Source organism: Heterocephalus glaber, unplaced genomic scaffold, assembly GCF_053883595.1.
Source record: "Heterocephalus glaber isolate CG9 unplaced genomic scaffold, H.glaber_assembly_v1.0 deba00001465, whole genome shotgun sequence".
Lineage (NCBI taxonomy): Eukaryota > Metazoa > Chordata > Mammalia > Rodentia > Bathyergidae > Heterocephalus > Heterocephalus glaber.
Window position 1 is genome coordinate 10,488,480 of NW_028258312.1, and position 16,485 is coordinate 10,504,964.

Sequence of the window (16,485 nt, forward strand, 5' to 3'; positions counted from 1 at the left end):
CCAGACATTTTTAAAAAGCCACATATCTAATAAATCGGTTTTATCCAACATAAACAAAGAATTATCAAAACTTAACAAAGGGAAAATAAACAATCCCATTAAGAAATGGGCAAAAACAACTTAAATGAACAGACTGTCCCAAAGAAGATCCATATGAATAGGTGACAAACACCCATTCTTATTTTTAAAAAATGCAAAATACCTGTGAGCCCTTCACCCTCTCCACCCATCCCTATTTAAACAAAAATGAAATAGCGGTACAGCACCCAGCAATTACAAAGGCTAAAAATGTTACTTATAGCAAATTTTGGTGTTTATTGCAAATGAACAAGAATGCTCATCCTTTGCTCATGGGAATGTAAAATGGAACAGGCACATTGAACAGAAATCCGACATTGTTCTCAACAAATTTAAGCTTAGTGTTAACTGTAACATTCGAAAAGCTTACTTCCAAATGTACATCTGCACATAAATGTTTACTGTAGCTTCATGCATATTGGCCATATAAGTGGGAGTGACCAAGAGGTACTTGTGTAGGTGAATAAATGCACAAATTACTTATAAGCAAAGCGAGATACTACTCAGCATTAACAAGAAATGAGCGATTAAGTCCTACAACGGGATTAGTACACCTTAGCACATGTTGGTAAATTTTTAAAGGCTCTCTGCAAAACCTGCGTACTACATTAGGCTATGTATATATATTTTCTAGAAAAGACGAAGCTATACAGTTGACGCCTGCATCAATGGCTGCCAAGAATTCGGAATCGGGAGTTTGTATAGATGAAATACAGATTTTGAGGCTGCTGAAACTGTTCCATATGATTATATAATATTGAATCTATGAATTTTTCAAAACCCATAGAAATTACAACAGAAAGTGTGGAAATTAATGTATGAATCCTAACAAATAAACCCTTAGACAAGGGGAAGGATTTTGGCACAGAATGTAGAACACAACTGACCAGTCTAACTGAACTACCAATGCTGTACAACCTCAGGCAAGGGCTTTGCAACGAGAACACTAACTTAATTAGTGTGGGAGATGAACGGTATCTATTAGACTAATAAGAAAAGTAACTATGTTTGATTCTAGCTGAAAAAGTCACCTCCTATGAATCTATGGTTTAGAAATCTAAGGGTACTACAGCGTTATATAAAATTTCACAATTCAGTAAATAGATGGAGATAGTGATATCCAGGTTTCTTTCTATTGAGGTGAGTCTGCAGATGAGACCACCAAGAAAGCAAGGATAATCTTTGTGGCAAACGAACTGATTTGGGGAAGTAAGTACAGACTCAGTTGTATTCATCTATAGCCAAACACGCACACATTTGTATACAGAGGATACTTGCAGAAATATTTATAGATAAGAGTACATGAAAGTACAGCTATGATCTATAGTTTTTCTGTGTCAGATAAGGAGGCGTAACCACAATGTAGCAACAAGCTACACTTAGTAATCAATGTGGGTTTCTAACAATATTCTCCAATAGAAGAGAATTCATATTCCTAGAGACTCATAAATGACTCTAGGACTAAAACAGGAGTTACACTAGGTGAGCTTGAGCAAGTAGCAACATGTACTGTAGAGAGTGAGAAAGTATTTCAAATGAAAACAAAGCAAGCACCACATGCACACACAGTATGTCCATGCATTATGATGGGGATATGTCAAAAGAACACAGGAGACAATTTATAAAGATCCCAATAGTCAAACCTGAAACATTTTGAATAATGAAGTGCATAACATAGTATTGGATGATAACCCAAAGAAGAAAATAAATATATCCTTGAGTATGCACTAGTAAAAATAAATGAGTGAATATATTAATAAACAAGAGGAAAAGATGTATAACAGAATAATAAGTTACACAGGATTCTCTACTCTTTATGTGTGGATTACTCATAGTGACCTCCTTCCAAGAAGTATGGTACCACAAAGAGGAGGAGAGCATTTGTACAGTGAGGAACACTGATAACATTATCTCAGTCAGATGACCATGGTAAGGAACATCAACAGTATAAGTCATGTGTGTATCCTTGATATACTGAAAATGTACTTTACTTTTATAAGCTTTCTTCCAATGCACATAATTTCTGCTAAATTATCGGGGGGGGTATATCAGACACATCACCAGTAGAAGCAAACTCTCCACAGCCACTAGTTAGTATTCCATACAGTGTCAAGGTAACTAAAAAAAGGAACATCTGATAAACTATTACCATCTAAGTGGCACCCTGAAACAGGGAAAGAATATTAGGGGAAATTAAGGAACTCAATAAAGTATAAAATTTAGTTAAATATCATCCACCAACATTGGTTCTATAATTGTAACAAATGTGCCATTTAAAGTAATATGTTAATAATCCAGAAACTGTGTGTGATGTACAGAAATGGTCTTTATCATCCTTAAGTTTAAATTTCATTACTTTTAGTGCTTATCTAACATGCTGATAGAACTTGATCTGCAGGCTGTGATTGGCCTTTCTATTTTCAGACACAGCAATCTCCTCTGTCTTTCTTAGAAGATCATTCATACATGTATGCACTCATATGAAGAAGCACACACCTCAAAATAAGTGGGAATTTTTACTTTGTACTTGGGAAAGTGATGTTCTCATATAAGCGTGGGAAATGATGAGCAAAGGGGAAGATAAATAATCATTTGATGTTTTTCTTGTAAGGCCCAAGGTCAGTTGAGTTAAAGGGCCATAGGCTTATCTAAATTGCTCAAGGACTTCTGAAAATATTGGAGCATTACCAGAATTGCTTTAAAATTCAAGTAACTACATCCAGCCTTCCACCCATCCTCTTCAACAGGAGATAAACATGCTCTGAGAAATGTTAAAAGCGTGTAGAAATAGTTTTATTAGAATATATAATTCCAGAATTTCCATTCATAAAGTTTTTTTTTCCCTAGTATCAGACTAGAACCAGTATGAAGAAAGTAATAGAGACAGAAAAGACAGACAACCAATGAAATTTTACTTTAGGAATTCTCTAAAATACTAGAGAAATGGGGGAAAACCCCTATCTCAGAGCAAAAGCACTTACTGAGTGTTATAAAATAATACTGCCCTCCAAGGGTGTGTTCTATAGGAATAGCTCCATAAGAATTAGAAAGGGATTTAGGAGCTGAAAGTCCATGGTGGAGAAATATTTGCTCCCAGGTTCATTTGAAAATGCCCCACACTTCCAACATAAAAAAAGTGCAGCTCTAAATTACAATTTCTTCCTCCTCTATCTCCTTAGATACAGTACAGCATTTTCGAATTAAACTTTCATCATTTTTCCCTCAGCCCCAAAATGATTTCCATTTCATTTTGATAGGCTAAATAATAAACATTCTAAGAAATCTGTCTAACTCTGCTCATCTTAAATTCCTGACTTTTAGCTGCCCTCACTTGTAAGAGGACTTGGGAGCACTGTCTCATTTCCATTACTGATTCTAATAGGAAGCTACACAGTGAGGGAGGAACATCTGTACATGGGAGTCTGACCTTCAGGTTTCCTGTGCGTCACTGAGTACAGAGGAACTGTGTTGGACTGCTAGTAAAGTTTATAGTACAATTAATGTATGAATAAAGAATGCTTTATTTTTCATATTTATCTTATTCAAATACTTTACAAAAAAGAGGATGAGCCCATTTTATAATTAAATAAGAAAACTTACATGTCTACTTAAAGAGAATAAATGTCTGTCTTCATAGGGACCTCCACACATATAATTAGGTTGAAATACTATTATCAGTGACTCACCAAGTCACACCAGTACATGTAATGTGTGATAACTCAACTGTGTGTGTGTGTGCGTGTGTCTGTGTGTGCGTTGGGTGCAGGAGGCAGGGTTAATAATATAACAATATAATCATATAATATATGATGAAATCATCATGAAAAATATTCTTTAAAAACCACATAATAATGTTAAAAACTTAATATCCTTGGAGGCCACGTTACTAGCATCCAGAGCAACCTGCAGCCTGCAGGCCACCTGCTGAATTGGCCTGCTGTAATATATATCCCCCTTTACTTACTTCTTATATCTTAGTTAATATGGTTCATGTAATTTATAAAGTCAGAAAAAAACCCAAACATTTTTATGACATTGTTATCTCCAAATCATATGCCTATCTTTGAAAAGATATGTACTATATTAATACTAAGACATAACATTATATTTTCAAGTTTCTCAATACCAAAATGAAAGCTATAAATTTGCTTTCCATATTTCTTCCAATGGAAGCCTCTTCCACTTCTATCTTAAAAATTTTGTGTAACTGAAGTGATAGAATGTTTAGTACACAGAAATTATTGTCTGAATCCTCATTTTCTGCATCATAAATTGATGAAATTCCTAAAATCCATCAAAAATGATTTTTTTATTCTTTTACTGTTGTTTCTATAGAGACGCTACAAAGTATAAATTGTAAATGTGTTTTTAGGCTCTTTTTGCCTTCCAACTACCTCTTATTAGAAATAGTACAAAAATTTTTATAATGAATTTAAACAGCTTTATTGATTATCTGCATGTTACTGACTTCAACTTGAGTTATTGCTGATCCGTAACTACAAGAGTTTACTATGAAAATAGGACTTTGGAAATATTGTAGCTTGTTAAAAGCATATCTGGGCTTCTATTTATCCTGTAGGATTATCTCAAAACTGTTAAATTCTATAATATTCTCTTTCAACAGCAGGTAGTAGTTATATTTCCTTTGTAAGTATGTCTCTTGTGTAATTCAAGGTATCTTTGATCATTTATTCTTTAAAGTACACTATTGTTCAGTCTAATCTTAGCATCCAAGCATACACAATGGCATTTTGTCCTTGCTTGCTGTGAAATTTTATCAGCATTCCTCACTAATCCAAAGAATTTTCTTTAAAAAGTACAGTTCAATCTAAACTCTGCCCTTCTTCATGCATCTATGCTCCTTGTCATCCTCAAATGAGCACTTATTTCCAGCAAAGGACAAGAACTGTGATGTACTGATCCTTATTCTCCATGTAAAATTATTTTTTGTAGAGTTAATATTAATTGCATTCGTTGGTATCATTTAAAATTAAATCAAGAAAATAAAGCAGATTGCAAATGATCACACAATCACAGCAAAAAGAACACAACTCTTTTTAATGGATTGAATAATAGCAACATAATCTGAGAAAATTAGTTTCATACAGGAGTCCCAGATGTTGTTTCTGTATACCCCTTCGTTTTTAATTGAGTATCAAGATTGCAAAATGTTTTGAAAATAAGAAATGAGAATAAAAATTAAATTTTTTCATTCATGGGATCTCAGAGCCATATAATTGAGAGTGACTAGACTCATCTTTAAGGCTTGATAGAGTATACCTGTGAATATTTAAATCCAGGACATATGAACACTTTGGAAGCACTTCATGGAGGAGTCAGAGGTTGTAGCATTGTTGAATAACACCCTGAATGACCAAAGTCTCTAGAAAGAGACACCGCATGGAAACTATTTCCTATAATTTAACAAGTAGGGGAAACAAATTCCCTTTCCCACCAAAGAAATGTCTGGAATTGAGTAAAAATTATGTTACCAGATCGACTGATGGAAGTAAATATTTTAAATGCTAAGGAAAGATCATGCAGACTTCCAAGGAGATGGCTCAGAAAGTTCTTACAGATTGTAAATGTTTACTATCACTTTATTGAGTTAATAAATTACATTACCTTGCCTAAAACCAAAAGGAAAATGACTTTGCATTTGATTTTAAAATAAATATGGATCTATGAGCTTGGTGTGCCACATCATTTCACACGATCAGTTTATATAAAATATATTCATCAGACCATGTTGTCTTTTTCTACAAAAAATTATCTCTAGGACAGGATTTGAGACAGTTATAATTATTCATTAGTTTGCTAACTTTTCCCAAAAATACTACTGTCTTTCATTTGCCACCTCTGTACTCACCCTTTAGTACATGAGTAGAGAAAACAAGGAGGGAGGGGAGAGAGAGAGAATTTGCTTTATAGTGCTTATGGTTTTTTCCAAAATAAATCTGTTGAGAAAGAAAAAATATTTTCAATTTTTTTGGAAAAAAATTATGATTAAATCACAGCAACTTTAGCCCAAAAGAGTATATATGTGGGCAATTTTACATATAGCATTATACCTAGTCAATAGGATTTTAATAAATAAAACTTATAAAATGAATAAAGAATGTGCAGAACATTGTGAGAGAAATAAGGTGGTCAGGATGTCTGCTCCTAAGGATAGACAGGCAATGTGATCAGAATAATGATCTCCCACAGAAGAGAAAGGTACAGTGTGATGAATGATTCAGGGGACAGAAACACAGTGCCACTTATTTCTCTTTATCTGTTTTCTGCATATCTATGTTAAAATACTCCAAATTTAATTTTTTCTTAAAAAGATGAGCTATAGAGATATAAATTGTATATAATTGAAAAAATAAGCTAATTTCTCTTGGCTATCTTCTGTTGGAAAAAAATCTTTACTTGAGTTAACAATTTGCCAAAATATGTAAAGGTTCTGATGTCCAAGATCTAAAAATCTTAATGATATAGCCTTAATCATTTGATTCAGTTGAAGTAAACACCACAGGGGCCTTAGAGAAATTTTGATTGAATCCTTATAGTGAATGCTTATGCAAATGAGACAAAGAAAAGAGCAAATTAGAGATCAGAGAGAAGGAATAGGAAAGCATGCATAGTAATGTGGAGGAGGGTGGTGTGCTTTGGAGAAGTGAAAGTAATAGTCTTTGAGGAAATTCAATGTTCCAAGGAACATTCTATAGCATGTGAAGAATGAGGAAAAATACAGGTCATAGATAACAGTAATTAGAAATACTCTCATGAAGATCAAAGTCTCCCATAAAGCTGAAATGTAAGGTGCTTGAAATATATTTTTGTTCTCACTCTACCTGACTGTTCAAAGAGTGAGACAGTGGATCTTTATCCTTAGCAGTGTGAAATTCAGAGTAAATAAAAGAAAGGTAAGCTGGGTGGGGATGCAGTGATAAGACACCCTATGCTCCAGGAAAGTGTGTTTTGTCTTATCCTGGGTAGATGCCTGGTTGATTTCCACATCTGCTCACTTAATAATTAGCAGAACAAACAATAAAATTAGGGAGTGAAATGCACAGAACACAGAAAAAGCAGCCTATATATTTAAGACATGGAAGATGCAAACTTGATGAAGTCAAAGACTTAGAGTTACAAAACTATTGAAAGTCCTCATATTGTCAGTATGCCCACAACTGATAAATGCAGTACGGTGTGTGAGTGGTTCTACTGATCTAATTTGAGCTACAGGAAAAGGCCACAGGAGACAATTCCTAGTAGAACCCAGAGGCTAGTCAAGTTTTGGAAAGTGGATGTCTGCATCTCTCTATAGCATATGTTTGTTTTCAATCTTTATGGCTCAGGGAGGACCAGTCAATATGTGTAGCAGTTTCTTTGAGCCTGAGAAGGGCATACTTTATTGGAATTTAGGAGTTCAAACTTGATTGTGACATTATTTCTTCTCCCTATCGTCTGTTGTGGTTCTCTCTCACTGTGAAATTTACATAAATAATATATGAGGCATCATTTCAAATATTCTGAGGCAACCAAGCATTTACCTTCACATACAAGGAAACAATAGCTATGCTTTTTCTTGTAGTAAGTGAAAATGAGCTGATTTTTTTAATTATACAATGGCAGTGTTTATAACTCAATGAGAATCTTTTCATGTTTTGGTCAGTGAAGTATATAACACTAAATTGAGAAGCCTAACGCACTCTATATTTCTTGTATAAAATCATGTTTAAGTGCTGTTGGTATATAAGGTAATGTGGGACATAGGTATAAAGATAAACTTAATCATTTTGAATGAGCTCCTAATTTTATTTTCAGTTTTCCTTTAAGTAATTATGCTTATCTCAGGTTAAAATGGAAAAAAAAATATTTTGACCAATAAAATGATGTTGAATATCTGGATATACATGAAAAATACATAATTCTTTTTGTCCTGTCATTCCTTTCAAATAACTCTCACTTGTTATTTTATTCTAAATCATCTTGATTCTCAAAATAAAACCCTTTTAGGGGAATAAATGATTCAATTAACCTAACTAAATTATTTAAAAAAGATCTGCTGTTAAAATATTTGTGGTATATTATTTACTTATTTATTGACTTGTGAACTCATTTAATCTCCATGAGTGTCAAAGAAAATGTATTTTCAAACTGTAACCAAAGTTTATACATCTCGAGTTGTATGGAATTTGAACACTTTTCCTCTTTAATTAAAATCCCATTTTACTACTTTATTTTCCTTATTTTCCTCTGAGTTGTGGAAACAAGCGTACATGGTAAATTTCAAAAGAACAGAAACACTTGGCCGTATTTCTGGCTGATCAAGAAGCAGAAAATGCCGGAAATCTAATGAGAGAGCTTATTATTATGATTTGTACAGCTCAGCTTTTGCATAATCAAGCATGTCAATGCGCTCACACATTTGCAAATGCCTCTTAGAACCACATCTGAATCTTTTTAATGTTTCCCTATTACCACTGCTTTTGCTGCCCCACTCAGGAAGCCATCATCCATGACCCCAATTTTCAAAATGGGCCAGCTAAAAACAAAGACTAGATGTGTTTCCTAATCATATCAAACCCTTTCTTTTTTAAAGCATGAAAACAGGTGGTGTTCTTACTTTTTAAAGGAGGCAAATTATGAGCAGTATCTGAATATGGCTGTGATTATCTAGGTAGAATTGTTCATATGAAAATTGGTAGAATTGCGGGAATAGCTATGTAATATTCAAGTGATTCTTGTTGGGATCTGCAGTGGTTTTTAGGCCCCTTCATATCATGCAATTTTTTTAGCTAAAGTTATAGGAACATATGTTTCTGTTTGTCAATACGATACAGTCAGTCATACATATGCATGAAGGAGGGTGTCATGCCAAAGAAACTGCATTTACTTCCTCTCCACAGAATTGATGTGAATAATAAACACCCCTCCTTTGCTTTCTAACCACTTTGTCATTCCTGTACTCAAGGAAGATTAAAACTGGTGAAATGATGAGGCATTGTTAGATTTAGCTCATCATTACCATGCAGAAATATTTCAAAATTTTGAGCCAGTAAACAAAGAAAACTATATGGGTATCATTTTTAACTATCTCTTATTATTCTGATATTAATCATTGCATTCTTACTGCACTTATTGATACAGGAAATAATACCAGAAATGAAATATGAAATATTTTATCTCCCAACTTGTTCTCTAAAAATCAAAGAATTAATTCTAGGAACAATGGTGGATAAGAATAGGAAGGTATTTATAGATAGGAAAGCTCCTGAGGAGCAAGAGGGGACCCAAGTGAATAGCCAGGGACCCCACACTATAGGGCAGTTTTATAGAGTGGAGCCCATATGGATACCAAATGGGCCACAGCCCATTATACTTGTAATCTGATAAAGTTATAAGTGTAGTCACTTAGGTAATAATGGTCCAATTGGAAAATAAGTCATGTAACAAGTGTAGATGGAAAGAACAAGGATTTCTCTTAGGAAATGGTGGATCCAGAAGTCTCTGCTCACCTACTGGGATGGCTGATGTCTACCTAGACTTCATTAGGCCCTGTGTTTGTCCTTTGACAAAGTATGCAGGTCTGGTCTTCTTGTCTTTATCTTGAGGCCCATTTTCCAACAGATGTGACTCTGGCCACAGTTGTGGTGTGTTTCACCTTTGTCTTGACTCTCAAGGACCTAGCCCTTTCTGCCTGCCTATGATAGTTCTACCTAACATCTGTCTATAATATTATGACTATACAGTAAATGCTTAGAGTAATAATTGTGATTAGAAGAGCAATGAATTTAAAACTTAATTCAGTTTTTCATATTTTATTATGTATAATGGGAGACTAAAATTTGAGCATTAGCAATTAGTATTTTCTAAATATGTAAAACTTTGAGTAAAACCTTTCTCTGATAGTTGGAGGTCTTCTGCTCATATACTCACATGATGGAGACAGAAATCCTCTCTCTGCTGTCCCTCCTCAAAGGGGAGCTAATTCCATTTGTGAAAGATTTGTTCTCATGGTCTAATTCCTCTCAAAGTCACCACCACCACCAAATGCCATCACACAGAGGACAAAGGCTTCCACATGTTTCCACATGGCTTTTTTTTGGTTTGTTTGTTTTTTTGAGACACGGTTTCACTATGTAGTGCAGGCTGGCCCTGAACTCACTGTGTAGCCCAGGCTGGCCTCAAACTCACAGTGATCCTCAGCCTCCCGAGTGGTGGGATTAGAGACGTGAGCCACCATGCCTCGATGACATGATATTGAGAGTAAAAAAATTTCTGGTTCCTTACAAGTAGGAAAGATGAAGTATTAAAAAAAAACACTATATGTCGGGAGCAATGCTACATAATTTTAGGGTAAAATCATTTGGTTAGCTTAGTTCTCCTGCCTACAGCCCAGTTATGGAATTCTGAGACATAATTCCATTTTGGCCTCTGGTCACAACTGAGACCTCAACGATCTGGTGATGCTGTGATTCTCCAGGACAAGATTACAACAGCTGAAGACATCCTGGGAGGAACAAAATCTTCATCTACTCAGTTCCTCATTGTTCTTGGATTGTTACACCTTGTTTACACCGCAGATGTACTGAACTCTCTGCAAGTCATTTGTTACATTTGTTTCTCCCGATGTACTGAATAAAAGGTGCTGCAAGCTAAGGGTCTTTGTCTTTGCTGCTCAGAGCAGCACTAATCAGACCCGAAGCTCAGCTTCTTCTCTGTCTCATTTTTCTACCTTTCCTGTAATTCTCCTTGTGCTCCCGTGGCTCGCAGGAGACTAGGATTTACTGTAGAGGTTCTAGTAGCGTCCCCTTTCCCTGTTCCCTACAACTATATGCTAGGGATTTTAATTAATGATAAGCTTCAGATGAGACAACTGCACGGTGAGAAAAAGCCCTTAAAACATTGAGGATACATCAACCTTCGAATAACAAAGCATTCTGAGGCAATTTAATGTATTTCATCAATCTAATACTTCTAGGCTTAATTTTGATATTGAATTCATATATTAAAATATAAAATCACTTCTGTGTTCTGAAAAAAGGAACACTCAAAGTTCATTAACCATCTGTTTCATAAGGGATGATCAAAAACTGTGATCAATAGCTTGGAACCATTTACTTAGAGTAGACAAAGGAAAATAGCTTCATATTCTGAACACTAAATCCAAACATAGAGCACTTCAAATATGTATGGAAGCATTATTATGGACCAATAAGAGTATAAAAAGCCCAAATTTTAGTCAGTGCCTGAAGTAAATAATCTAAAAATATTGGGAAGAAGATCCTTGCAAACGTTATTTGTTGCTGTGTATTACATATTTTGGGACAAACAAAATATAAGTTTAGTAGACTGAAATTGAAATAAAGATGAGTAAATGATGTTCTACACATCTATATGCATGACAGAATGTTGTCAAAAGTAAAATAATATTTCTGGGGATTTTAAATAATGAATTTACTTTTCAATATGTAAAAAAAAATTTAGGTTTATATAAAGTGATCACAATTATGTGAAGAGTTTAAAAGTCTATTAAAATGGAATACAGATAGATAAATATACTTGATACTGAATTAGAAACAATTATTCTGATAAATGTAGTTAATGTATATGAAAGAACAGTGTAGAAACAATAAGCTTCTTGGTAACCAGTCCAACATGCTTAACTTTTAAAAAAGAGTGGCTGAGCAACATTGAAAACGCTAGTGCAACTTTATTTTATTAAGTTTAAATAAGTTTATACTTAATATTTGCTGACATCACAATTACAACAAAAGTATCTGCATTCTCAATTCTTATGGAGTATTTTATTAGAATATTCATGAAAAGCTATTCAATCAAAGATTTTGCCCCATTTCTTTTTTATTTCAATCTTGATTTTGATTTTCACTTTTCCTATTCAAAAGTAAAAACATAATTTAAAAATCTAAGTAATTGATCATTGAAATATTATATGAAACTTCTGCAGACAGAAGTATCCAAAAATAAAGGAAGGTCGTATCTTATTATGTAACATCCTTAAATGTGTGGGCAGATAGAAAAACTGAAAATAAAGTTTAGCCATTGCAGTTTCTTATGATGGCTAAAATAGGGAATAATATCCATATTAAATTATTTAAAAAAATTTAAAAAAATGAAAGTACATGCCTAAAGCCAAGAATAATTTGGCACAACATCTGTGTTACTTATACCTACCTTACATTAAACAAAACCATAGCAGAGTTAGAATAAAGAAAGATTAAAATCTGAATGAGATTTATCCTTGGAAAATACTGATAATTAAGGAATAAGAAGAGCATGAGTTTTACATTAAGATAGAAAAGGAAATGCAAGCTTAAAAATATTAAGTCAACTACAATATTACCAACAAAGTGAGAAATATTTACTTGTTCATAAAAGCTGATATTATAACTGCTCATGGAGTTTCCTCTCAGCTTTAATTATCCTGAATACAAGTAACAATTTTCACTACTCTGGAGTAAACAAAGGATATTTCTCCATCTCTAGGAATCCATAACAATTTAAAAACGGATGGCCTTGTCTGCCTCTCAGCAATAGCAAACTTGTGTCAAAATTGGCTTTGAAAAGATGGTATCAGGGAGTAGAGTAGAAAAGGTATAATTGGAAATTGGAATTGGAATGTTCATCTTCTCTTGGCCCCTGATTATGGTGTTATGTTTTCCCAGATTATCTATAGGAAAACACAACAGGATCTCTTTCTTTTGAAATACATACCATTCTGAGCAAAATTCCAGACCAATTATAGAATTTTGATGTTACTGCACATTATTACAATGCCAATGTACTTTAAAAATATTTTGCTAAGCACATACAACCTGACACAGAAGACATGAAGAACAATATGATCCCCCTCAAGGTATTTAATCTATAGAAGATAAAAATAGAAAGTGTATGACATTACAATACTTGATATAAGTATTAATAATGATAGCGGTACTCCATTATAACAACAGTAATTTGGGGTCCTAGCTATTGGTAGGGATCAGAATAAACCAGTGCCAAAGAATAAAAGTATAAAGTGTCAGGTAAAAAAGCCAAAAGCCAGGACCAGACTAGAACCACAGGCCTTTATTGTAGGGATGATCTGCCAGGCTGTCTCCAAACAAAGGAGAGAGAGCAATATGGCCCAGACAGGGAGTGCTTCTTATAGGAGCTGGGGTGGGGCTTGTAGGAGCTGGGATGGGGTTGAGTGATGTAGTGACTAGGGATTGGAGGAGGCTGTGACATCACTAGTTGCTAGGAGGTGACAAGTATCAGGTTATTCTTTTGTGGGAAGAGGGGCATGTTGGAAAGAAGAAGGTTGTTTTTTGGTGGGTGAAGCCATATTTTTAAGTGGGAAGCAGGGTATTATGGGAAGGAGAAGGCTGCCATTTTATGTAGCAGCCATCTTAAGGGGAGGGAAATCTAACATAAAGTAGGAGAAATCTCTTGGGAAACTCATATCATTCCAGTCAGAAAGACAGCATGACTCCATGAAGAAAAAATCATGACTATCATCACAAAAAGAACCAATCATTCTGGATGAAATGTCTGTGGTTTCCTTGTTACTATTGCAAAGATAGTATAGTGAAGAGTGCTGAAAAGTGAGAGCTTTAGTAGGGCTGAATGGAATGTCATTTGGGAATGTGCACTAGAAAGGGGAGAAATAATTTACATGAGAGATGCTGAGATCCTGAACGTGGAGACACAGAAATGAGAGGAGGGCTGAATTTTAAAGGTAATGTACAACTGGATTCACAGAACTTTAACTACTGAGAAGTAACTCCCCTAAAGCAAAATCATTCTTTTGACTGAGATGAATCAAGAAAGTCTTTATTACAATGTATATTTTTATGTATAGCTAACATTATTTAATGTTGGCTTTCCACAAAAGCAGACCTGAAACAACCATAGGATAGAGACACTTTACCTAATACAACATAATAAGAAGCACTGGTAGGAGATAGCTATGAGACAGAGAGGGAAACGAAGTCAATGATGGTTCAGGGCAAGCGACCACTGTAAGTTCCTGAATTCCTGAAGTCAGTCCTACTGACTCAACACTTCCACATTATTCCACCCTAAATGGGATTCTCATTCCTCAGTTCCTTCCTTCTACTGGTTGTTGTCCTAATGGGGAATTACATTATCTCCCCTTCTGTCTTGAATTTGTCCACAGACTGAGAATGTCTCCAGAGCTGAAGAATGCCCTTGGGTGGAGGGGTAAGAAACTGTCTGAATCGTGAGTGCTCACAGATATAGTATTTCCAATCAAGTATTTCTCCATGTAGAGTAGATGCATGGACTTCTACAATCAGTTTGAAGAGGTTTTTAGTAACATTTTATCATCATTTTAAAACATAGATTACATACTCACTCTGACTAGTGACATTAAACTTGTTTGCTAACTGATGGGTTCTTCAACTAAGTGACAAATTACACAGGAGACAATAATATGTAATTGAAAAAGAGAATGTGTGTGGGGGAAAGCATGGTATATTATATAAACAGAGATTTCAGAGAAGTCTATGTAGAGAAAAGGGGGGAAGAATATTTACATGATCCACACTAACAGAGACATAGCATTAGGTGTTGAATCGTGTTACCTTCCCTCCAAATTTATATGTTGAATCCTTCACGCTCAGCACCTTAGAATGTTTTCTTGGAAACGGTCTGAAAATATGTTTTGTCAACTTAAAATGAAGTCATTACAGTGTGCAGGGGAGATTTACAAAAAGAAATGATGTGTTCAAAGAGACAAACATACAGGCAACCATCACCTGAAGATGAAGGCACAGATATTTAAAGTAAGGACCCTGAAGATTAACCCCAGCTGCACAGGAAAAAGACTGGGAGCAGATTCCTACTCACCCCCCCCCCCCGAGGCATCAACCCTGTAAACATCTTAGCCTCAGATTTCTACCCTCAATAATTGTGAGACAAAGAATTTCTATTATTTAAACCACTCAGCACACTATATTTTGTTATGGCAACCTTAGCAAACTAATACACATATCAAAGTAAAATAAAAACTGTGTCTTAACTAGAGATTATCAAGTAAGACAGACTAGTTTGACTAGAATAATCAGTTAATCATTATAAATCCAATTAGGTTAATTTTAATTTTGAAATAAGTGATTTTGCAATTTTTTTTGTATTTATTTTTGTTACTATGGATGTACAGTAACTATAAGAAACATACATTTGCAATTATACAATAATCACTTGTTTTATTTAATTGACACAATTATGCAAGATTATGGGGTATATTATGATGTTTTAATACATGTATAAATAATTGATGATTAAATCATGGTGTTTAAAATATCTGTCACTTGAAGCATAATTTCAGTAAAGTTATTCAGAAAAATAGCTCAAAACATCAATAGTCACTGAGAATACTTTCCTTTAGATAGATTCCACTTAAAGAAAATTTGAAAAAATTATACTACTGGCATCCTTTTCTTATTGGTGTGCTTTGACTGATGAGAATCAGAATTGAGAAATCCAATGAGTCCTGGTAAGTGATGATATTACAGAAGTTTAGCATGGTGTACATTTTTTGGTGATGGCTGTGGAAACTTGATAAATTATTAAAAATTCATTGACATGGAAAGAATTAAAAAGGAAAATCACAAGTCATGAATGTTTTTGCTATAGGCTCAGATTTCTTCATGAATTAAGGGCCCACAATAAGTACAGATTTCTCCTTTAGAATCTTTTATATCCTAGTCTTTTTACAAATGAGATAATTCTAAATAATTGAAAGTTTATTTACCAAACTGAAAAAAATATAAGGAAGATAGACAGGAAGGTGCTAATTTATCAGAAGCTTAATTTCGCTGCTTATTTTTCTGTTAGCCCATACTACACTAGAAGAACTTTAACTTTATTCCTCTTGTTCAGTTGCACTTATCTCTACTATATTATTCCGAAATCCAAACATGAAATATTTGCAGCAAAAATTGAAAACTTACCTTTTTAATTAAGCCAATTGTGATGGAACATGAAAGTATTTGGGTTCTCTGAATGGTAGGGAGTAGAGATTATTCCAATGTCTTATCCTTTGTGTTGTGGAGCTGTCTTTTGTGTTTGTTTTGTTTTGCTTTCTTTTTTCTCAAAATGCCTTATCTGCACAACTAAAACGTATGGGAGTTGGAAACTTCTGAACTATTATCTCTCATTTTGAACAACTGAGGAATATTAAGCTATTCATAGAGCTAAATCCTGTGGCTAGGAACTATGTACCAATGTTATCTGTGATGGTTAATCTTATGTGTCAACTTGAGTGGTTCCTGGTAACCATATATTTAACCAAACATTGTTATTGATATTTCTGTGAGGATTTTATTGATAGATTCGTTGAGACAGGGTCTCACTGTGTAGCATTCTAGCCCAGCGTGGAACTTGGTA